The 25,648-nt window shown below is 41.3% G+C and overlaps 1 protein-coding gene across 3 annotated transcripts in view; it reads left to right on the top strand.

Moving 5' to 3' along the window:
• The window catches only part of daam2 (dishevelled associated activator of morphogenesis 2), a 240,386-nt gene that overhangs the window by 74,418 nt on the left and 140,320 nt on the right, over positions 1 to 25,648 (top strand). The gene's annotated exons all lie outside the window — the stretch shown is intronic.

Raw genomic sequence — 25,648 nt, 5'->3', positions numbered from 1 at the left:
GAGAAGCGGAGAGAGTGGGGACCGTTGGGCGGCGCAAACGGGGAATGGGAGACGGAGAAAAAGTTCAACATTTCCCAACTGGACATCACCAGCGCAAACCGCTAAGCGATGTAGGCGATGACCAGTCATATCAAGTGGTTTCCATGACGAATTTGACGCTCTGCGACCCAAGGCTGGAGACTTTCTTCAGCAAAGATGGCTGACAAAAATACTAGGATGGAAAGGGGAAATGGGGATACTGTCACGTTCCTTTGGAATATTCGGACCAAGGCGCAGCGTGAGTAGCTTTCCACATATTTATTATAAAGTGAAACTAAGCAAAATACAAAAACAATAAAGAATAAACGAAATGTGACTACAGAGGTGCTACATACACTTACTCAAAACACAATATCCCATAACCCACAAGTGGAAAACATTCTACTTAAGTATGATCCCCAATTAGAGACAACGATTACCAGCTGCCTCTAATTGGGAATCATACACAATCACCAACATAGAAAAACAAACCTAGAACCCCACATAGAAATAATAAACTAGACTAACCCCCCGACCTACTCTACCATAGAAAATAAAAGCTTTCTATGGTCAGGACATGACAGATACCTAGTCAGTTGTACAACTGAATGAAGCAAATGTAAGTAATTATAACTAGCTAACATTAGCCAGCTAGCTGGCTAGCTTTATGGGTGTTGTGACATGAGTACATGAGTATGAAATTGTAAATCGTGTTGTTTCATGTTTTAGGGCCTCCTGAAACAACCAGATAACCAGTCTGTCGTCTTGTGAAAGTAGTTGTAAAGAATCTAGCTAGCTAAAGCATTTACTGCAAATTGAATGTACAATTTTGCAAGCTTGCCTTGCTGATATTTGCCATGCAATGCAGCTGAAGTAACGTAGCTAGCTAACTATTTTCTTGCTTATTGTGGAGTGGAGGATAAAAATACCTGCCTACCTGCCTATGGATGTGTAGCTAGCTATGTAGCCGATCTGTGTATAGACCCTAAAACGTTTGGTATACATATTAGTTCAGAACGTAGCTATGCACCTCAGCTATCATAGCCAGTTGTATCAACTTCAAAACAGTTTGATTGCCAAGGATGCAAGTCGTATATACATGTAGTTATTACCATGCATGAGATCCCCACATTGTAGCCTGTACATTTAATATATCATGTACTCTACCTTGGCAAATAAAGGTGCAGTGCAGGTATCAATGTATTTTTCAGTCAATACCAGAAGTACCAAATTCCAGTCTTTGAATGATGCTGTGTCTGCATGTATGTATTACAATTATACACTTCAACAGTGTTTACCAATCCTGGTTCTAGGACACATTGTAACTATGCAATAGACTAGAAACATGATGTAATAAGTTAAAGGCTGATTTTGTAATTCATATATACATAGATATAATTTAAAAAACAGTACACTACACTTCCTATGCATCATGTAAATACTCTAAAACCGGTTCATCTCTATCTAATTTCCTTCATCTGTGTTGATCTGATAAACACAGGACAGGTGTAGTGTTTCATCAAATGAGAGCCTTATTCCAACCAGTAGAGAATGTGAAACGCTTAATTGAAAGAAGTTCATTATTAAGTGTTATAAATGCATAATACATGCATTGGGCTCCTGAGTGGCACAGCGGTCTAAGGCACTGAGATCTCAGTGCAAGAAGCGTCACTACAGTCCCTGGTTCGAATCCAGGCTGTATCACATCCGGCCATGATTGGGAGTCCCATAGGGCATCCCATAGGGCGGCGCACAATTGGCACAGCGTCATCCGGGTTTGGCCGGGGTAGGCCATCATTGTAAAGAGGAATTTGTTCTTAACTGACTTGCCTTGTTAAATAAAAGTTGAATCATTTTTTAAATAGAAAATAAATTATAAATATTATAATTGTAATATTATGTATATTATAAATACAATTTAAGTCTGTACGTCAATGCACATCTGGTGTGCATTATAGAGAGGTGTAAAAGGCAGAAAGGGAAAGGGGCAAGAACAGAGCAGGGAAGACAGCATATGAATAACAGTGCTATGCTAATATTCTCTCAGTTCATCACAATTACATAATAATGTCTCTAGTGGTGTCTCCTGACAAACCTTTGGCTCCCAGTCGGCCCAAAGGTTATCTTAAGAGCGGGTGGGGTGGAGATGTTGTCAACCCCCAGTACCATCCTCTCTCACATCAAAACATACCAGCAGAGGAGAGACAGATGGGGAGAGTGCATGTTTAAGCCTTGTTTTTTTTATTCTAACACTGGCAGTCATCATAATCAGTGAAATGCAAAACTGACCTTGGATCATTAAATCTGGGACTACTGTATCTCTATCTATATTACAATGTAAAGCATCTCTTTAATAATACTTCCTGTTGACCCGACCAAGTGACCTCTCACCTGTGATCATGCTGTGCCCTCTATGTAGCCAGTTCATATGCGGCAGGGGTTCACCAACACAGCTGATATAACCTTGAGGATTTAGGGAGAAGGGGAGAGACTGTTATTGAGAAAATAAGTTAAAGAGACGGTGTTCAACAGGAATCTGTGTGTGTGGCCTTACCTAGTGTCCACACTAAGTGCTGAAAAACATGCACAGACACATGAGGACAAACAATATAGCGTAGTTATAGGGTTGGCCCTCTTGCCTATTCTTTGAAGGTGGAAGGAGCCACGGTTATACACCTGAGCCTGCTTACTGCACAACACAATCCATCAATCAGATTGATACATGAGTGTGTGGGTTATAGGGTGTATAATTATTCTACTTTTTTAAAATATGGGTGACTTAAAATAGCCTGTTTTTGTACAGACATCACACCCTTACCTAAACAGCACCTTCACCTGAGAAGTAGAAATCAAAGGGAGAGAAACTGGGAATTGAATAAATGCAGTTGACATAGATAAGTAAATGGAAGTATTCTCTCATTGTAATGTGGATTTCTCTCTAAAGAACCTTTGGTTGTGCATAGTGTAGTCTATTGTGTTGCCAGGTAACAGCACCCTCTTTGAAGAAGTAGGAGGTGAATATCTCCTGCTCACGGATTGCCTCTCTTGCTGTGATGTTGGACCCCATACTTGAGACATACTGCAGAGCAGCAGACTTCTGGCACACGGCGGCCAGCTGCAGATCCCTTCCTTGTCCCCGTGTCCATCCTCACAAAGTTATGCAGGACACAGGTAGTCTTCACACGCCCAAATTCCTCCAGGAGGCAGTCCCAGATGGCCCTGGTCACCCAACCTTGCAATGCCCTACACAGTAACTGTAGGCAATCGTTTTGAAGGAATCTCCAGTTACAAGGTATCTGTAGGAATATGGAAGATAATGTCATTTTTAGACTTTTACATCACCAGGTCATTGTGGATTACTAAAGTATAATATCCCTTATAACAAATCATGATAACATTGGATTGATAGATGCATGTGCACACACGTGCATGTGTAGCATGTGACAATAGCAGGATCATATCAAGGATGGCATCACAAATGAATACAGAAATACCACTTGACGCTTGATGAGTTTATCATTTGGATCAGCTATGTAGTGCTAAGGCAAATACAAAAATGTGCACCCCTTTGAGTCCCTCCAGGACTTTATTTTATTTAACTGGGCAAATCAGTTAAGAACAAATTCTTATTTACAATGACGACCTACCCCGGCCAAATCCGGACGACGCTGGGCCAATTTTGCGCTGCCCTATGGGACTCCCAATCACGGTCGGATGTGATACAGCCTGGATTGGGACCTGTTTTTTATTTTATTTATTTTTTTACCTTTATTTAACCAGGTAGGCCAGTTGAGAACAAGTTCTCATTTACAACTGCGACCTGGCCAAGATAAAGCAAAGCAGTGCGACACAAACAACAGAGTTACACATGGAATAAACAAACGTACAGTCAATAACACAATATAAATATCTATATACAGTGTGTGCAAATGAGGTAAGATTAGGGAGGTAAGGCAATAAATAGGCCATCATGGTGAAATAATTACAATTTAGCTATTAAACACTGGAGTGATAGATGTGCAGAAGATGAATGTGCAAGTAGAGATACTGGGGTGCAAAGGAGCAAAGAAAATAAATAATATGGGTATGAGGTAGTTGGATGGGTGGGCTATTTATAGATGGGCTATGTACAAGTGCAATGATCTGTAAGATGCTCTGACAGCTGATGCTTAAAGTTAGTGAGGGAGATATGTCTCCACCTTCAGTGATTTTTGCAATTTGTTCCAGTCATTGGCAGCAGAGAACTGGAAGGAAAGATGGCCAAAGGAGGATTTGGCTTTGGGGGTGACCAGTGAAATATACATGCTGGACCGCGTGTTACGGGTGGGTGCTGCTATGGTGACCAGTGAGCTGAGATAAGGCATTGCTTTACCTAGCAAAGACTTATAGATGACCTGGAGCCAGTTGGTTTGGCGACGAATATGAAGTGAGGGCCAGCCAACGAGAGCATACAGGTCGCAGTGGTGGGTAGTATATGGGGCTTTGGTGACAAAACGGATGGCACTGTGATGGACTGCATCCAATTTGCTAAGTAGATTGTTGGAGGCTATTTTGTAAATTACATTGCTGAAGTCAAGGATCGGTAGGATAGTCAGTTTTACGAGGGTATGTTTGGCAGCATGAGTGAAGGATGTTCATCTGCAGACATGCTTTCACAGCTCTCTGTATCTGAGGACAGAAAACCTCACAATAAACAGAAACAGACTTCATTATACGCAAATTAGACCGCACTGAATATTATGTTACTATTATCTCTGGAACTACACAAAAGTATCCAGAATAGCCTCCTCTCTCACTTTGACAGTTGGGGCTGCTATCCTTTCACACTCCACCATGGCTGTTAGCTACCTACCTGCAGTGCCTTGCAAAATTATTCATCCCCCTTGGCATTTTTCCTATTTGTTGCATAACAACCTGTAATTTAAATTGATTTTTATTTGGATTTCATGTAATGGACAGACACAAAATAGTCCAAATTGGTGAAGTGAAATGAAAATATTGCTTGTTTCAAAAAAATTTTAACATTTAAAAGTGGTGCGTGCATATGTATTCACCCCTTTGCTATGAAGCCCCTAAATAAGATCTGGTGCAACCAATTCCTTTAGAAGTTACATAATTAGTTAAATAAAGTCCACTTGTGTGCAATCTAAGTGTCACATGATCTCAGTGTGTATATGTGTGTGTGTATATATATATATATATATATATATATATATACACACACACACACACACACACACACACACACACACACACACACACACCTGAAAGGCCCCAGAGTCTGCAACACCACTAAGCAAGGGGAAGCGGCACCATGAAGACCAAGTTGCTCTCCAAACAGGTCAAGGACAAAGTTGTGGAGAAGTAAAGATCAGGGTTGGGTTATAAAAAAATATCAGAAACTTTGAACATCCCACGGACCACCATTAAATCCATTTATTAAAAAATGGAAAGAATATGGCACCACAACAAACCTGCCAAGAGAGGGCTGCCCACCAAAACTCACGGACCAGTCAAGGAGGACTTTAATCAGAGAGGCAACAAAGAAACCAAAGATAAGCCTGAAGGAGCTGCAAAGCTCCACAGCGGAGATTTGAGTATCTGTCCATAGGACCACTTTAAGCCGTACACTCCACAGAGCTGGGCTTTACGGAAGAGTGACCAGAAAAAAGCCATTGCTTAAAGAAAAAAACAAGCAAACACGTTTGGTGTTCGCTAAAAGGCATGTGGGAGACTCCCCAAAGTATAGGGGAGTATTGCCAGTGTAACAGTATTGCTTCCGTCCCTCTCCTCGCCCCTACCTGGGCTCGAACCAGGAACACATCGACAACAGCCACCCTCGTTTGAAACACTATTAGCGCGCACCCCGCTAACTAGCTAGCCATTTCACATCGGTTACACCAGCGTAATCTCGGGAGTTGATAGGCTTGAAGTCATAAACAGCTCAATGCTTGAAACACACCGAAGAGCTGCTGGCAAAATGCACAAAGGTGCTGTTTGAATGAATGCTTACTAGCCTACTGCTGCCTACCATCGCTCAGTCAGACTGCTCTATCAACTATCAAATCATAGACTTAATTATAACATAATAACACACAGAAATACGAGCCTTTGGTCATTAATATGGTCGAATCCGAAAACTGTCATTTCGAAAACAAAACGTTTATTTTTTCAGTGAAATACGGAACCGTGGAACGGGTGGCATCCCTAAGTCTAAATATTGCTGTTACATTGTACAACCTTCAATGTTATGTCATAATTATGTACAATTCTGGCAAATTAATTACGGTCTTTGTTAGGAATAAATGGACTTCACACAGTTCGCAACGATCCAGGCAGCCCAAACTGCTGCATATACCCTAACTGCTTGCATGGAATGCAAGAGAAGTGACACAATTTCCCTACTTATAAGAAATTCATGTTAGCAGGCAATATTAACTAAATATGCAGGTTTAAAAATATATACTTGTGTATTGATAAAAAAAAGGCATTGATGTTTATGGTTAGGTACACATTGGTGCAACGACAGTGCTGAATCATCACCTGTTTGGCGAAGTAGGCTGTGATTCGATGAGAAATTAACAGGCACTGCATCGATTATATGCAACGCAGGACACGCTAGATAACTACACATGGTTGATGATATTACTAGTTTAACTAGTGATTATGTTAAGATTGATTGTTTTTTATAAGATAAGTTTAATGCTAGCTAGCAACTTACCTTGGCTTCTTGCTGCCCTTGCGTAACAGGTAGTCAGCCTGCTATGCAGGCTCCTCGTGGAGTGTAATTTAAGGCAGGTAGTTAGAGCGTTGGACTAGTAACCGGAAGGTTGCAAAAACGAATCCCCGAGCTGAGAAGGTAAATATTTGTCATTCTGCCCCTGAACAAGGCAGTTAACCCACCGTTCCTAGGCCGTCATTGAAAATAGTTAAATAAAGGTGAAATTAAAAAAATGTATCGGCCACAATCGGTGTCCAAAAATACCGATTTCCGATTGTTATGAAAACTTGATATCGGCCCCAATTAATCGGCCATTCCGATTAATCGGTCGACCTCTACTATCTATACAGTATGTAAAGTTGGCTAGATAGCTAGCTCGCTACATTAGATGTTCACTGCACTGTAGCTAGTTAGCTAATAATCCATCGTTTTTTAAAACATTTTCAAAATGTATTTACTTACTTGAATAGGTTCTCCCAGCCATATGAATGATTGGAAACAGGGCAGAAAAGTGTGTTTGTCACCAGAGTGTTTTAGAGCGTATTACTATTTACCTGTGAGTAAATTCATGAAATGGAGAATGGATTAAACTTTTTATCCATTTAATAATCAGACCTTCTTACAAACTTGCTACTCCTAATTCTTGACGCTCAATCGAACGTGCTGCTATATGCTGCCATATGCTGCCAGCACTCCCACAAGTGAGCCACTCTGGGCGGCCTAAGCGACATGCGGTAATTTACCGTGTGCTAGTGTACACGAACCATAAGTCTCTGTTCTGCCTGCAGATGGTCAAGGAGTCTTCTTACAGTTTGACACATCCATTTGTTTCAAAATCCTCATGCCTCTTAGGCATGCAAAGCAGTTAAGGAAGATGCTGATCAGTTGAATATGTAGCTGTGGGAATGAAGCGACCCATAGTTGCAGCGTGGACATTTAAAGGATGTGGTGACAAAAGGAACATTTCATATTTCCTGTATGGGAATTCTGGGATCCATATAATGGTTCCTGGTACATTTGGAATTTCAGGAATAGAGCTTGCCAGCTTGTAGTCCTAAAACCCAGAAATTAGTTACCTCTGGGTCATTCAGCCATCCCTATGGGAAAAATGGCTGATGAATGGCGAAGGGTTTTGGAATAAACCCTGAAAATAAGGTCTAAGGTTAACACACGCTGAAGAGATCTTATACATTTTGTAAAATTTGATTTGATTCTTAGATAATACCAGTCAGTTAACATGGCCGTTTTGATTTATGAAGCCTTTTAGTACATCAATTCTTCAAAATTCACAAAAAGTGACGTTAGCTGATGAAGGTTATGTCATAGAACAAAACATTTAAGACCTCCTAATTCTGTCTTTATCACAGACCTTGTCCAATGAACCATGGTGTATTTAGTGCCTACAAAAAGACACCATTACTGTTTCTCTCTATTGAGGGAGGATGTCATGTCTCATGGGCATAGATCTTGAGTGTCACTATTTTTGTCCAATACCTGGGCTGATATTTATCATTCACCAAATCATCATTCACCAAGTCAGCCTTTTGGTCTATGTTATGGCCCATTGGCCCATTGCTAACTTGGTGAAGTCCCACTTTGGAACTCCCATTTACTGTGTAGCTTTGTTTCCTGAGGCTTGGTTGCAGGGTGTAACTCCAACAGTGGCAAGGTCTCCCAGGAATGCTAATGCTGTTTGGGAAGGCTTTAAGAATACTAAGCACTGTCAGTGCCACATTTTCCCTCTTGGGAAACCAATACTTTATGGCAGCTCTCACCAACATAAACACTCTTTCTCCTTTCCCCCCGGAGTTACTCATTTAGAGAATTAGGGAGGCGGTCTTGCATCTTTCCCCTTTCCCCAGCTGCAGTTGCAGCTATCCCGGTGAGAGGACTTCATCTCGCTCATAAATCCCCCAAGCGTCAAAAGCACTGTGATTAAAGTTCATGCATCTGTTCATGCATCAGCCCTGCACATTTCCACCTGTGGAATCAGTTAAGGATACCTGTTGTGGCTCTGCCTGGGCCCAATAGTTTATAGGGGGGGAAATTCCAAATGGGATCCCACAACCTCTTTTGCTTGAAAAGATGGGCCATCCAATTTTGGATGTTAATGGAGATTCAGTTGCAGAAGAATAACTGTTTGTGCCTCGTAAGAACGCTCATTCTAATTAGTTTAGACAATGTCTGTTTGCTGAACAATTTTGAGACCAATGTGTATTTTCACCCTGCTGGAGCAATGTTATTTTTTTTGCAACGTGGCTTTGATAATATATTGCTAGGCTATATCTCTGTTTTGATTGAAGCTATTCATACAGGCAGAGAGACAAATGACTTTGCATTTTTCTGTATGAGCTAAAGAATCACACATAACCAGAGTGACATGTCTAAAAGATTGTGTGTTTGACGGCATTAATGAAAGATGAGGAGCTACAGCCAGGCCCCTGCAGTCGCCTCTCATAGGTTTTCATTTTTTGTCATCCATTACGGATGCATGAACTACTCTCCCAGGATTAGAGGAGTGGGTGGGAGGGAGAATGAAAGCTGTTAGTCGCTCAATAATCTCAACCCTGCTGCTCAGTTGTGGTTTAACCTCTTATATCTAGACGTTCCGCTAGCAGAACACCTGCTCCAATATCCAATGATGGGCGTGGCGCGAAATACAAACTCCTCTAAAATCCGAAAACTTCAATTTTTCAAACATATGACTATTTTACACCATTTTAAAGACAAGACTCTCGTTAATCTAACCACACTGTCCGATTTCAAAAAGGCTTTACAGCGAAAGCAAAACATTAGATTATGTCAGCAGAGTATCCAGCCAGAAATAATCAGACACCCATTTTTCAAGCTAGCATATAATGTCACAAAAAACAAAACCACAGCTAAATGCAGCACTAACCTTTGATGATCTTCATCAGATGACACCCCTAGGACATTATGTTATACAATGCATGCATGTTTTGTTCAATGAAGTTCATATTTATATCAAAAACCAGCTTTTTTACATTAGCATGTGACGTTCAGAACTAGCATACCCCCCGCAAACTTCCGGTGAATTTACTAAATTACTCACGGTAAACGTTCACAAACATAACAATTATTTTAAGAATTATAGATACAGAACTCCTCTATGCACTCGATATGTCCGATTTTTAAAATAGCTTTTCGGTGAAAGCACATTTTGCAATTTTCTCAGTAGATAGCCCAGCCATCACGACTAGCTATTTAGACACCCAGCAAGTTTAGCACTCACCAAACTCAGATTTACTATAAGAAAAATGTTATTACCTTTGGTGTTCTTTATCAGAATGCACTCCCAGGCCTTCTACTTCAATAACAAATGTTGGTTTGGTCCCAAATAATCCATAGTTATATCCAAACAGCGGCATTTTGTTCGTGCGTTCAAGACACTATCCGAATGGTAAAGAAGCGTTACGAGCACGACGCATTTCGTGATAAAAAAATTCTAAATATTCCATTACCGTACTTCGAAGCATGTCAACCGCTGTTTAAAATCAATTTTCATGCTAATTTTCTCGTAAAAAAGCGATAATATTCCGACCGGGAGTCGTTGTATCCGTTCAAAGACGATAGAATAAAAACATGGGGTCGTCTCGTGCACGAGCATGAGTCCCATTGTCCGCTGATAGACCACTTAGCAAATGCGCTAAAGCTTTTCAGCCAGGGCTTGGAATTACGTCATTCAGCTTTTTCCCGGGTTCTGAGAGCCTATGGGAGCCGTAGGAAGTGTCACGTCATGCCAGAGATCCCCTGTTTTGGTTAGAGATGATAAAGGAGGGCAAGAAATGGTCAGAGAGGGCGCTTCCTGTTTGGAATCTTCTCAGGTTTTGGCCTGCCAAATGAGTTCTGTTAAACTCAGACACCATTCAAACAGTTTTAGAAACTTTGGAGTGTTTTCTATCCAAAGCTAATAAGTATATGCATATTCTAGTTTCTGGGCAGGAGTAATAATCAGATTAAATCGGGTACGTTTTTTATCCGGCCGTGAAAATACTGCCCCCTAGCCATAAGAGGTTAAACTACGTCCTCATTTGCAGAGCGAGCGAGAGAGAGACTTCTAAGACAGTCATCTTCAATGTAGTTGTTAAATATGTGTACATCTCTTGAAATAATAGTATTATCATTTTACTGTGTAGATGTATTTGTTACTGTTGCTACAGTATCAGTATTTTAGGGTGTTCACAGTTAGATTGTCTGCAGGGGGAAGACAGTGGAATTGCCCGCTAACTGAAAGTTCCCTCATCGTGTGTGTGAAAAGACGGCCATTGTATTTGTGCCAGTGACACACTTTTGGGGCTTATGATGTATAAGCATATCTCTACTGTACAGTGCCTCAATTCAGAGAAGAGCTTTACTGGAGGCTATTTTAGAGCCAGCCCCTTCAGAAGCCATTACCATGCATGCTGCTATAATGGTCCAAGATGAACATTCCAGACATTACCCACAAGCGCTGCAGCTGTTAACATTTGACCCCCGTGAAGATGTGGCACAGCTATAAACAATGTGCAATATGGAGTGCGCAGAGCCGTAGACCATTCACGTCCACAGACAAGACTGCACTCATGTCTATGGCACTGTGTTCCATGGGAACCCCTCAAAACCAGAAATTCTAGCCGGGGCTACACAGTCCTTAGACCTGCCATTGCTACAGCAAACTGACAAAACACATCCGCTGAAAACAGCAGAGCGGGACCAGATAGTGTTTTTAGCATTTATAAAAATGTAAGTCATTGGTTATTAGCTGTTTAGTCAATATTTTTGCTTCATTTGCAGTCCAAGGGTAAGCCTTTTACCACCCAAGACTGTCCGCTTCCCTCCAAACAGGATCGAGAGTAGACTACATAACATTTGAGGGAATGAATGTTTGAGGAACATTTCAGTATTATGCTTAGTTTTTCCCTTCCATTAGAGATTCTCGTTTACACCCTCTTTAGTTGTACCACTGCCAAAAAAGGTGTACTGTGTATTTTGTCCCCAGCCTCCCGATATATTTGTACTTTCACCACTTTCATGTTATCCAATTGGTAGTTACATCGCTGCAAATATATATATATATATATATATATATACTGCTCAAAAAAATAATGGGGTCACTTAAACAACACAATGTAACTCCAAGTCAATCACACTTCTGTGAAATCAAACTGTCCACTTAGGAAGCAACACTGATTGACAATAAATTTCACATGCTGTTGTGCAAATGGAACAGACAACAGGTGGAAATTATAGGCAATAAGCAAGACACCCCCAATAAAGGAGTGGTTCTGCAGGTGGGGACCACAGACCACTTCTCAGTTCCTATGCTTCCTGGCTGATGTTTTTATCACTTTTGAATGCTGGCGGTGCTTTCACTCTAGTGGTAGCATGAGACGGAGTCTACAACCCACACAAGTGTCTCAGGTAGTGCAGCTCATCCAGGATGGCACATCAATGCGAGCTGTGGCAAGAAGGTTTGCTGTGTCTGTCAGCGTAGTGTCCACAGCATGGAGGCGCTACCAGGAGACAGGCCAGTACATCAGGAGACGTGGAGGAGGCCGTAGGAGGGCAACAACCCAGCAGCAGGACCGCTACCTCCGCCTTTGTGCAAGGAGGAGCAGGAGGAGCACTGCCAGAGCCCTGCAAAATGACCACCAGCAGGCCTGAAATGTGCATGCGTCTGCTCAAACGGTCAGAAACGGACTCCATGAGGGTGGTATGAGGGCCCGACATCCACAGGTGGGGGTTGTGCTTACAGCCCAACACCGTGCAGGACGTTTGGCATTTGCCAGAGAACACCAAGATTGGCAAATTCGCCACTGGCGCCCTGTGCTCTTCACAGATGAAAGCAGGTTCACACTGAGCACGTGACAGAGTCTGGAGACGCCGTGGAGAACGTTCTGCTGCCTGCAACATCCTCCAGCATGACCGGTTTGGCGGTGGGTCAGTCATGGTGTGGGGTGGCATTTCTTTGGGGGGCCGCACAGCCTTCCATGTGCTCGCCAGAGGTAGCCTGACTGCCATTAGGTACCGAGATGAGATCCTGAGACCCCTTGTGAGACCATATGCTGGTGCGGTTGGCTTTGGGTTCTTCCTAATGCAAGACAATGCTAGACCTCATGTGGCTGGAGTGTGTCAGCAGTTCCTGCAAGAGGAATGCATTGATGCTATGGACTGGCCCGCCCGTTCCCCAGACCTGAATCCAATTGAGCACATCTGGGACATCATGTCTCGCTCCATGCACCAACGCCACGTTGCAACGCCACAGTCTGTCCAGGAGTTGGCGGATGCTTTAGTCCAGGTCTGGGAGGAGATCCCTCAGGAGACCATCCGACACCTCATCAGGAGCATGCCCAGGCGTTGTAGGGAGGTCATACAGGCACTTGGAGGCCACACACACTACTGAGCCTCATTTTGACTTGTTTTAAGGACATTACATCAAAGTTGGATCAGCCTGTATTGTGGTTTTCTCCAAATCCAGACCTCCATGGGTTGATACATTGGATTTCCATTGATTATTTTTGTGTGATTTTGTTGTCAGCACATTCAACGATGTAAAGAAAAAAGTATTTAATACGATTATTTCTTTCATTCAGATCTAGGATGTGTTGTTTAAGTGTTCCCTTTATTTTTTTGAGCAGTATATGTATATATGTATGTGTGTGTATATATATGTATGTGTAGACAGACAGACAGACAGACAGACAGACAGACAGACAGACAGACAGACAGACAGACAGACAGACAGACAGACAGACAGACAGACAGACAGACAGACAGACAGACAGACAGACAGACAGACAGACAGACAGACAGACAGACAGACAGACAGACAGACAGACAGACAGACAGACAGACAGACAGACAGACAGACAGTACCAGTCAAAAGTTCGGACACCTACTTATTCAAGGGTTTTTCTTAATTTATTATTTTCTACATTAGTAGAATAATAGTGAAGACATCAACACTATGAAATAACAAATGGAATCATGTAATAACCAATAAAGTGTTAAACAAATCAACATATTTTCTATTTTAGATTCTTCAAAGTAGGCACCCTTTGCCTTCATGACAGCTTTGCACACTCTTGGCATTCTCTAAACCAGCTTCACCTGGGATGCTTTTCCAACAGTCTTGAAGGAGTTCCCACATATGCTGAGCACTTAATGGCTGCTTTTCCTTCACTCTGCGGTCCAACTCATCCCAAACCATCTCGATTGGTCGGGTGATTGTGGAGGCCAGGTCATCTGATGCAGCACTCCATCACTCTCCTTCTTGGTCAAATAGCCCTTACACAGCCTGAAGTTGTGTTGGGTTATTTTGTATTTTTTTAACCTTTATTTAATAAGGCAAGTCAGTTAACAACAAATTCTTATTTTACAATGACTGCCTACCCTCCCCTAACCCAGACAACGCTGGGCCAATTGTGCGGCACCCTATAGGACTCCCAATCACGGCTGGTCGGGATCGAACCAAGGTCTGTTGTGACACCTCTAGCACTGAGATGCAGTACCTTAGACCGCTGTGCCACTCGTGAGCCCTAAAGTAATTTCAAATGATAGTCCCACTAAGCGCAAACCAGATTGGATGGCGTATCGCTGCAGAATGCTGTGGTAGCCATGCTGGTTAAGCGTGCCTTGAATTCTAAATAAATCACCGACAGTGTCACCAGGAAAGCAAACCCACACCATCACACCACCTCCTCCATGCTTCACAGTGGGAACTGCACATGTGGAGATCATACGTTCACCTACTCTGCATCTCACAAAGACACGGCGGTTAGAACCAAAAATCTCAAATTTGGACTCATCCGACCAAAGGACAGATTTCTACCCGTCTAATGTCCATTGCTCACGTTTCTTTGCCCAAGCAAGTCTCTTCTTCTTATTGGTGTCCTTAAGTAGTGATTTCTTTGCAGCAAATCAACCATGAAGGCCTGATTCACACAGTCTCCTCTGAGCAGTTGATGTTGAGATGTGTCTGAGGCCGGTAACTCTATCCTCTGCAGCAGAGGTAACTCTGGGTCTTCCTTTCCTGTGGCGGTCCTCATGAGAGCCAGTTTCATCATCGCCCTTGATGGTTTTTGCGACTGCACTTGAAGAAACTTTCAAACTTCTTGACATTTTCTCGATTGATTGACCTTCATGTCTTAAAATAATGATGGACTCTCGTTCTCTTTGCTTATTTGAGCTGTTCTTGCCATAATATGGACTTGGTTTTTTAACAAATTGGGCTATCTTCTGTATACCACCCCTACCTTGTCACAACACAAGTGATTGGCTCAAATGCATTAAGAAGGAAAGAAATTCCACAAATTAACTTAACAAGACACACCTGTTAATTGAAATGCATTCCAGGTCATCAAGGCAAAGGGTGGCTATTTAAAGAATCTCAAATATAAAATATATTTAGATTTGTTTAACAGTTTTTTGGTTACCACATGATTCCATGTGCCATGTTTTAGGTTCTGGCCCAGCTAGGGCTGGTGACTACCACTAATGCCCTCTCTGACAAAATAAGAATCGAAATAAGAAATCGATTTCACACTGCAGGGGAGCACTCTGGGATTTGAGGGAAAGGGATGCCAGGAATTGGGTTTCAGTCGGAGCCCTGTTAATATGTGGGAATGTAATAGTCCGTGGAACGCCGGCGTGCCTGCCTTTCTACTATAGCTCCAGTATTAATAGCAGTGTTTCAGTCTATTTGGGGGATACAACTGTGCCAATGCAAAGTGGGTCAACTGTATGGCCATCAGAACTCAGACTTTGACCCCTTGACATTGTCTCCTGCCACCATCAACCTCTCCACTAGATCAAACCAACCACCTGAGGGAGAGTCTTAACAAATTATCTTAAGAGTATTATCAGGCTGTTGTTCCATACAAATGGTGGACTGAAACCTAGAAAGCAGAGCTATCTCTCTGTAACAGATTAATAGCAAAAAAATGACCAGAGCGGAATTTTTGTGCTATGGCCAAAAGTGGTACACTATACAGGGAATAGGGTGCCATTTGGGATGCAAGCTAACTCTCAGAAGAAGCCCATTATGAAAGATCAGTGGATTCAATAGCAATAGTGTAATCCTTTGAGTGCGTTCATAGAAATGTGTCCTCTCTATCCATAGTCTCTTTCTGGCAAAGCCTAGATCTACCAAAAGCTGGATCTGTTTATAAACTGCAATGCAAATGAAAAATGTCTCGACCCAAATGTGATTGCGTTTTCTTTTGGGAACGTCTGGAAGCAATCCAAAAATAGCAATAGCCGCTAACAATTATTTCAATTAATAGTCACTGTAATAATGGTTAACATGTCTTCAACCATTCTGGATTTCCTGTTTTTGTGGAGTGTAGTGGTTCCCCTTCCATCTATAACATACTGTAGCTCTATTGCTTCTTTTCAAAGAAACTGTATGGATTCCTAAATTCCTAAAATAACTGAACCTTATGTTTCAGAAATAAATACGTGATTTCTTAAATACATTTAAGAACGGTGCAAGTACACCAGCGTTTACCTATATTCATTTAGCAGTGGAAAATAATCCTAGGAAACACTATTGTAGCCTACTGACCAGTTATTACTGTAGTTTACATGTTTTTTTTATGTTGCTTTTATTTCTAAAAAACTTGGTACTGTAGTCCAAAGTGATGAACTGTACTGTCCAAAGAAATGGATCTGAAACTGGGAAGGACTACATTGACTTGTCTGATGAGAAACACTTTTTTTTTTCGCTTTAAAAAAAATCTGTTTTTAAAGGTTGTACATTTCTAGATGTAGAACCTGGTTTTACTGTCCCAGAAGATGCAGACAGTCTGAAAGGATGCCTTTGAATTGGCCAGTTGAATAGGTTTTCAGTAGCAAATACCAAGTCCTCTTCATGCTTTCCTTTATCTGATCAAGGGAAGAGGAAGTGATTGAGGGAGAAAGTGAGCAAGAACGAGGGAAAGATAGAGGGAGGGGTGAATTTCCAATCTTCAGATCCTTTGCTCATCCTGGTAGAGGCCCTTCAGGACAGATATGGGCAGACAGGCACGTCTCACACACACACACACACACACACACACACACACACACACACACACACACACACACACACACACACACACAACCTTATCAGCAGTCACTCAAAACCCTGAGGCATTCTAGGGGTGGAGGCAGAGGGCCGTAGAGGCAGCTTGGGCATAACCAAATGTCTGTACCTTAACTATAGACAGAGCAGACTCCAAAATATTTTTTGACATCATCCTGTTGATTTCAGATCAACTTAGAGTAAAACATTTTAAGGATTCTAATATAATACTTTGGTGTAATACTTGTTGAATTGATTTGTTATTGTGCCACTCAATGTAACCAAGACACTTCTGGAAAAGAGTCAGGCTATCACTGCTAAAATTAACCACCCTCAGATTTAGCCTACACACACATGCCCTAAAGTGAAAGGGAAAATATTTAACGTTGCACACATTGAAAAATACCCCGGCCTGCAGCGTTCACAACAACCCTCTTTCCCATTGTTTCAGACGAGGATGCCGGCCGGCCTGTCACTGGCCTAAAATGGTCTCTTTAAATGGTCACATCCATCCAAGAAATGTTTCAGTGTAAACATACAGGCCCCACCTAATTTACTTTAACTACTGCAGAGCAAATATTTAAAGGCTTTTGTGCCACCTAAACCCGTCCAACTTGAACACTCATGTTTTCGTATCGTCCTTCCTATCGTTCTCGTTATTTTACTTATTGTGGTACAAATGTTTAGGGGCGATTCTGTGGGAAAGTCAACCTGAGCATGCCAGAGATAGTTTATCATTTAAAAAATTAAACCACTTTCATAATTGTCCTTAATGCTGGGCATACACTGCACGACTTCTAAAATGATTGCACAATTATTTCCCAGTTGATCCTGCCCTGCGTAGTGTGCACATTATTATGTGCAGAAACATTAAGAAAGAGACGGAGGTGCAGAATATGGAGCTGCAAATGGGCATAAGTGGACAATATGGTCGTTCTATTCTACAGAGGGAATTGGAGGTAATATAAAACATTTAATATTGAAAAGACATCGTGTTCTCTCCACTGCTCCATCAGTCTGTCTTCCATAACCTCAGTTCACATGTTGCTTTCCTCTTCACCATCATTGTTTTGGTCTCAAACGCTGAGTGCTCATTGGCTATTGGCAGTAGTCCTTTCCCAATCACATTGTAGCACTGCTCATACTACAAGATTCATGACCAAGATATCTGACAGAAAATTATCGGGACATCCGACAGGGGTCTAGAGAACGGAACAGCCATAATCGGTGCGTCTTTGACCCACTCAAACTACACGAGTCCCGATGTACTGATCCTAGACCAAGTTCATTGGATTTCACCCTGATTATGAAAATGGATCTGGGACAGCAAAAACGTGGCAAATTCGTGTAGTGTATGCCCAGCATAAGGTGTACATGTAGCAGTGCAGGCTTTATTTGACCAGTAATATGCTTTATTTCTTCAACATGCCTATATTTACAAGTCTGCCTTTTTGGGCATACACTCCCCCCAAGGGCTACTATAGACACACACATTAAATGTTTCATTTATATTTTGTCCTTTATATGAAACATTAAAGTAGTGATTTTGCGTCCAAATGCCTCATCCATAATGCTGGAATCGCCCTCAGCGATAGTTCCAATTTCACCAAAATGTCCACTCCCTTGTCCTGCCTTAATCCTCTTGATGAAACCTGCTCTGAGAAACCAGTGATGCATACATACAGTAATGTGAGCTCGTCATTGCTAGCCATGTCCACATGCCATTTAGCAGACACTTTTATCCAAAGTGATTGCATGCACACTGTACATTTTCATATCGGTGGCCCCAGCTGGAATCAAACCCAGAACCCTAGTGTTGCAAGCACCTTGCTCTACCAACTGCTTTTCCACATGGTACCAAATGTCCAGGACTGTAACCGTTGGCCTCCAATGCATTACCTTAGAGGCTAACATAACTGATTAGCTGCACAACATTGGCCACTGACGCTGACAGGGAAGACTGATGTGTAATGTGTAGGGTTAGGATTTCCCAAGGGGCTCGATAGTGACCTCAGTGGGTGGAACACAAAGGTAGCGGGTCCCAAGGGAGAAGAGGTTTCCAGTGGCCCATTCATGACCAGAGATTTGGCTCCAAGCCAGAGAGGGTAGGAATTGGGGGTTTATCCATTAGTCATTGGACAGACAGACAGTAAGAAGGGGGGTAGGTACATTTGAGAGGGAATGTCTGTCTGGGGAATTGCCGGCCAAATGCCCCAGACATGGTAGAGCATGGGTGGAATGGGCATAGTGGTGCTCATGTAAATTTCCTTTCTTTTTTGGCTTCAGACCAATGCCTATTCTCACTTAAAACATAGCGACTTCCTCGAGTACTTGAAAAGTTGATATTTTCAAATAAACTACAAAATACATCTATTTTCTGCCCAGGTCTGACACACAGTACATACACACAATACTAGGGGCATGGGAATACTGCACCGAATGAATGAATGACATTTTCTTGTCAAATCGCCAATTGGCAACCCATCCTTTATGGGATTAATTGACACATAAACAAACATTATGTCACAAGCGTCGTTGTAGGTAGTGGACCAAACTGCAGCGGGTATAGTGAACATCTTTTATTGAAGGAAAACCAAAACACTTACACAAAACAAACGACAAAAACAGTCCCGTAAGGTGCATAGACTAAACAGGAATCAACCACCCACAAAACACAAGGGAAAACTAACCCAACTAAATATGGCCTCCAATTAGAGGCAACGACAACCAGCTGCCTCTAATTGGAGGTCCTACCAAAACCAACATAGACATAGAAAAACTAGATAGAAACATAGAAATAGAAAAACTAGAACATAAACCAAACACCCCCTGCCACGCCCTGACCAAACTATAATAACAAACAACCCCTTTTACTGGCAGGACGTGACACATTACAATAATTCGCTATGTTAATTAAATGATAATTCTTCTTCCGGTGAAGAATTATCAGTGAAAAAAATTATAATAAAATAATACGTTTATCCAAACAATAATTACATCCCTAGAGCAGTAAAATAATATATATACATACACACTGTATATATATATATATGACATGACATATAATAACATAACATATAATAACATAATATAACATAATTTAATAACATAAATACCAGTTGTTTACCATCAACATCAGCGGTGTGTGTGCACTCCAGCATGTTCTGTCAATTAGCACTGCATTCCCAGCCCCTATGCCAACCTCATGCCAACCCCATAATCTATGTCTGTCTCTGTTGACATAGGCCTGCATGTGTTAGCAATGCACAGCCCCCCTCCCCGCCAATGTTTGGATACGTAAGCCACCTGTACCCTCCTCGCCCCAGTGCAACCTGTAGACTGACATTCTTTATCAGGGCTAGAACAATGTGTGGTCAGTGTCTTGCCTTTCTGTCTCACCATGACAGTCTCTCTTGCTCTCTTTCTCTCTCCTCTCTCTTTTCAATTCAAACTTGCTTTATTGGCACAACATTCAGGCACTATGTATTGTCAAAGCATACAAAACATTTACAATACAAGACATATAGATGGAAAGAAAAACATGAATGAGAGTGTATGTTGTCTTCGACAGTGGGGGGGTCTCGGTTGCTGCATAGTTCGCTCCCACAGTATTGTGTAGGCAATGTGGGAGTATCAGTATTGTGTAGTCAATTAAGTGTCTGTGTGTTCAAAAAATAATAATACGTAATGATATACATCCAAAGAATAGTGTGTGTGTGTCTCTCTCTATCTCCCTCCCTCAACTTCAACCAGTACTCCCAGACCAGAAAAAGCCAGAGCTTCAATCACAACACAACATCATGTTATGGGTATGCTTGTAATCGTTAAGGACTGGGGAGTTTTTCAGGATAAAAAATAAACAGAATGGACCTTTTTTTAAAGGTACACACAGCCTACATATCAATACATACACACAAACTATCTAGGTCAAATAGGAGAGAAGAGTTGTGCCGTTAGGTGTTGCTTTATCTGTTTTTTAAAACCAGGTTTGCTGTATATTGAAGCAATATGAGATGTTCCATGCAATAATGGCTCTATTTAATACGCTTTCTTGAATTTGTACTGGATTTGGGGACTGTGAAAAGACTCCTGGTGGCATGTCTGGTGGGGTAAGTGTGTGTGTGTGTGTCAGAGCTGTGTGTAAGTTGACTCTTTAAACAATTTGGGATTTTCAACATAATGTTCCTTCTAAAAAGAAGTGATGTAGTCAGTCTCTTCTCAACTCTTAGCCAAGAGAGACTGGCATGCATAGTATTTATATCAGCCCTCTGATTACAATGAAGAGCAAGACGTGCCACTCTGTTCTGTGCTAGCTGCAGCTTAACTAGTGTGTTCGAATACTCATACTTACTGTACTAACCATACTATTTGTGATGTAAATTGAGTATGTAGTATACTTATTGGTCATAGTATGGATATAGTTAGTATGCCAAAAGTTCCCGGATGTCATACTACTTTCGCCAAAATACGAAGTATACAATAATGCATAATGCAATTCTTCCGAAAATGGGTGTGGCTTCGCAACATTTTCAGATTTGAAGAAAATGGCAGAATAACTGATTCATTTACGAACGCTCAACACCCATTGAATGTGGCCGGGGTCAGTAAACGTCAGCAAAAAAACATAATTAACCCCCCTAGGGGGTGTGGGAGGCTACCGTCCCACCTGGCCAACATCCAGTGAAATTGCAGAGCACCAAATTCAAAAACAGAAATACTCATAAGAATTCATAAAACATACAAGTGTTATACATTGGTTTAAAGATGAACTTCTTGTTAATCCAACCACAGTGTCAGATTTCAAAAAGGCTTTACGGCGAAAGCATACCATGCGATTATCTGAGAACAGCGCCCAGCAGACAAATCATTACAAACAGTTACCAGCCAAGTAGAGGAGTTACACAAGTCAGAAATAGTGATAAAATGAATCACTTACCTTTGATCTTCGTATGGTTGCGCTCACAAGATTCCCATTTACTCAGTAAATGTTTGTTTTGTTCGATAAAGTCCTTATTTTTATCCAAAAACCGTTTTGTTCGTGTTTTGTTCAGTAATCCACAGGCAGTCACAACAGACAGACGAAAAGTATCAGTAAAGTTCATAGAAACATGTCAAATGATGTTTATAATCAATCCTCAGGTTGTTTTTAGTCATAATAATCAATATCATTTCAACCGGACAAAAGCTTTGTCAATATAAAAGGAAAACAAGAAAGGCGTGCTCTCGGTCGCACGCATGAAAAACATCAGGGACACTGAATGGTCCACTCATTCAAAGTGATACAAGCCTGAAACAATTTCTAAAGACTTGACATCTAGTGGAAGCCATAGGAAGTGCAATTTGAGTCCTAAGTCAATGGATACTGTAATGGCATTCAATAGAAAAATAAAAAAAAATCCCACTTCCTGGATGGATTTTTCTCAGGTTTTCACCTGCCAAATCAGTTCTGGCACTCCAGATTGAATTTACGAACACACCCGAAGTCGTAAGATGTCTAGCTAGTAATTTGTTATGCTAACAGGCTAGCAAGAGGTTGCATAGCAACAGCATCAACTTCCGGTAGACAGGAGAAGCGCTTAGTACGCTCAACTGAAAGAATACAGGTAATTTACAGTATACAAAAATGAACTAATAGTATGTAGTATATACTCATTAAGTATGTAGTATACAGTATGTTAGTATGGGTTTTCGAACACAGCTTAGGTTTTCATTGCAACACTAGGCCACACGACTGGACAATAATCAAGATTAGACAGAACTAGAGCCTGCAGAACTTGGTTTTTGGAGTGTGGTGTCAAAAATGCAGAGCATCTCTATTATAGACAGACCTCTCCCCATCTTTACAGCCATTGAATCTATATGTTTTGACCGTGACAGTTTACAATCTAAGGTAACGCCAAGTAATTTAGTCTCCTCAACTTGTTCAACAGCCACACCATTCATTACCAGATTCAGCTGAGGTCTAGAAATTAAGGATTGATTTGTACCAAATACAATGCTCTTAGTTTTAGAGATGTCCAGGACCAGTTTATTACTGGCCACCCATTCCAAAACAGACTGCAACTCTTTGTTAAGGGTTTCAGTATCTTCATTAGCTGTGCGTATATGGTTGAATCATCAGCATACATGGACACACATGCTTTGTTTAATGTCAGTGGTAGGTCATTGTTAAAAATAGAAAATAGTAGAGGGCCAAGAGAGCTGCCCTGCGGTACACCACACTATACATGTTTGACATTAGAGAAGCTTCCATTAAAGAAAACCCTTTTGAGTTCTATTAGATAGATAGCTCTGAATCCACAATATGGGAGAGGTTGAAAAGCCATAACATATGTTTTTCAACAACAGGTTATGGTCAATAACATCAAAGCCTGCACTGAAATCTAACAGTACAGCTCCCTCAATCTTCTTATTATCAATTTCTTACAACCAATTATCATTCATTTGTGTCAGTGCAGTATATGTTGAGTGCCCTTCTCTATAAGCATGCTGAAAGTCTGTTGTTAATTTGTTTACAAAGAAATAGCAAGCTTATGGGTCTGCTGTTAGAACCAGTAAAGGCTGCTTTACCACTCTCGGGTAGCAGAATTACTTTGGCTTCCCTCCAGACCTGAGGACAAAGACTTTCCTCCAGGCTCAGATTAAAGTGGCTATCGAGTCATCTACCATCCTCAGTAGCTTTCCATCTAAGTTGTCAATGCCAGGAGGTTTGTCAATATTGATCGTTAACAATAATTTTTCTACCTCCCCCACACTGACTTTACAAAATTCAAACTTGCAATGCTTTTCTTTCATTATTTTTTTTTTATGCTTGTTCGTTGTTGGCATTTCCTGCCTAAGTTTGCCCACTTTGCCAATTAAATAATTTGCATCATCAAATGGGGTTTTGTGACGAATAAGCAATCTGATTCGATGAAAGATAGAGATTTGACTTTCTGCCCATAATTTAATTTAAAGTACTCCGAAGTCTATCATTGTTCTTGGCTTCAAAATACAGTTTCTTCTTCTTTCTGTTGAGTTTAGTCACATAATTTCTCAATTTGCCACTCCTTTTGCCCCATTTCTTTCAACCATACAGTTTTTCAATTCATCATCAATCCATGGAGTCTTAACTGTTCTAACAGTCAGTTTCTTAAAAGGTGCATGTTTATCAATAATTGGAAGAAGCAATTTCCTAAATTCATCAAGTGCAGCGTCTGGATGCTCCTTATTAATCACATCAGACCAACAAATATTTTTTACATCATCCACATAAGTCACAGCAAAATGTTTTGTATGATCTTATACAGTGCCTTGCAAAAGTATTCATCTACCTTGGTGTTTTTCCTATTTTGTTACATTACAACATGTAATTTAAATGGATTTTCTATTTGGATTTCATGTAATGGACATACAGAAAAAAAGTCCCAATTGGTGAAGTGAAATGAAAAAAAAAGATTGTTTCAAAAAAGTAAAAAAAAAAATAAATACTGAAGAGTGGGGCATGCATATGTGTTCACACCCTTTGCTATGAAGCCCCTAAATAAGATCTGGTGCAACCAATTCCTTCAGAAGTCACATAATTAGCTAAATAAAGTCCACCTGTGTGGGAAAGTGTCACATGACCTTAGTGTGTGTGTGTGTGTGTATATATATATATATATATATATATATATATATATATACACCTGTTCTGAAAGCCCCCAGAGTCTGCAACACCACTAGCAAGGGGCACCACCAAGCAAGCGGCACCATGAAGACCAAGGAGCTCTCCAAACAGGCCAGGGACAAAGTTGTGGAGATGTACAGATCAAGGTTGGGTTATAAAAAAATATCCCAAACTTTGAATATCCCATGGAGCACCATTAAATCTATTATTAAAAAATGGAAAGAATATGGCACCACAACAAACCTGCCAAGAGAGGTCCGCCCACCAAAACTCACGTACCAGGCAAGGAGGGCATTAATTAGAGAGGCAACAAAGAGACCAAAGATAACCCTGAAGAAGCTGCAAAGCTCCACAGCGGAGATTGAAGTATCTGTCCATAGGACCACTTTAAGCCGTACACTCCACAGAGCTGGGCTTTACGGAAGAGTGGCAGAAAAAGCCATTGCTTAACCTGTTGGGGGTAGGGGGCAGTATTTACACGGCCAGATAAAAAACGTACCCGATTTAATCTGGTTACTACTCCTGCCCAGTAACTAGAATATGCATATAATTATTGGCTTTGGATAGAAAACACCCTGAAGTTTCTAAAACTGTTTGAATGGTGTCTGTGAGTATAACAGAACTCATATGGCAGGCAAAAAGCTGAGAAGGTTTCATGCAGGAAGTGGCCTGTCTGACAAGGAGTCGTTCTTCTTGTCTCTGTTTATTGAAGAGTGGGGATCTTAGCTGTAACGTGACACTTCCATAGGCTTCCATAGGCTCTCAGAGCCCGGTAAAAAGTTGAACGATGACGAGGCAGCCTCAGGCTGAAACACATAATCGCCTTTGCCAAGTGGCCGATAAGAGGACAAAGGAATTAGGCGTGTGCCCGATTCGACCCCGTGCTGTATTTTTTTTCGGCTGTTTACCTAATTGCAGATTCCCGGTCGGAATATTATCGCTTTTTTACGAGAAAAATGGCATAAAAATTTATTTTAAACAGCGGTTGACATGCTTCGAAGTACGGTAATGAAATATTTAGAAATCTTTTGTCACGAAATGCGCCGTGCGCGTGACCGTTATTTACCATTGGGATAGTTTCTTGAACGCACGAACAAAACGCCGCTGATGGAACATAACTATGGATTATTTTGGACCAAACCTACATTTGTTATTGAAGTAGAAGTCCTGGGAGTGGATTCTGACGAAGAACAGGAAA

The sequence above is a fragment of the Salmo trutta genome, chromosome 12 (assembly GCF_901001165.1).
Source record: "Salmo trutta chromosome 12, fSalTru1.1, whole genome shotgun sequence".
Classification (NCBI taxonomy): Eukaryota; Metazoa; Chordata; class Actinopteri; order Salmoniformes; family Salmonidae; genus Salmo; species Salmo trutta.
The sequence above is the reverse complement of the archived record's forward strand: the minus strand, read 5'-3'. Positions and strand labels throughout refer to the sequence as shown.